Here is a 446-nt window from a genome sequence, read left to right on the forward strand (position 1 = left end):
AACAAATGAATTCAAAAAGGGTTCTAAATTGATGATGTGGCTTTGAATGGTGCATTTTGAACACAGAAAAGCAAGGGGGTTCAAATAAGTTCAAAAGAAATGAAATCCTTTGTAACAGACGAGTTTCCGTATGAAACCCTGATACTTCGAAGGAGATTGTCTGTTTTGTACATGAAGTGCATCCAGTTTTTGCCGTAAGCCTCTCTACTTTGTTGCACATGCTATGTGGGTGAAATGATGATACCATGCCAACTTGGAACCTTATCAGAGTTCATTTCAAATGCTTTTCAACTTCATGGTCTTATAGCTCAAAATAATCAGTAAATGCATGAAAAATAACAAATGAAGTCAGAAAGGGTTGTAAATTGATGATTTGGCTTTGAATGGTGCATTTTGAACACAGAAAAACAAGGCGGTTCAAATAAATTCAAAAGAAATGAAGTCCC

This window comes from Triticum aestivum, chromosome 6B (genome assembly GCF_018294505.1).
Source record: "Triticum aestivum cultivar Chinese Spring chromosome 6B, IWGSC CS RefSeq v2.1, whole genome shotgun sequence".
NCBI classification, from domain to species: domain Eukaryota; kingdom Viridiplantae; phylum Streptophyta; class Magnoliopsida; order Poales; family Poaceae; genus Triticum; species Triticum aestivum.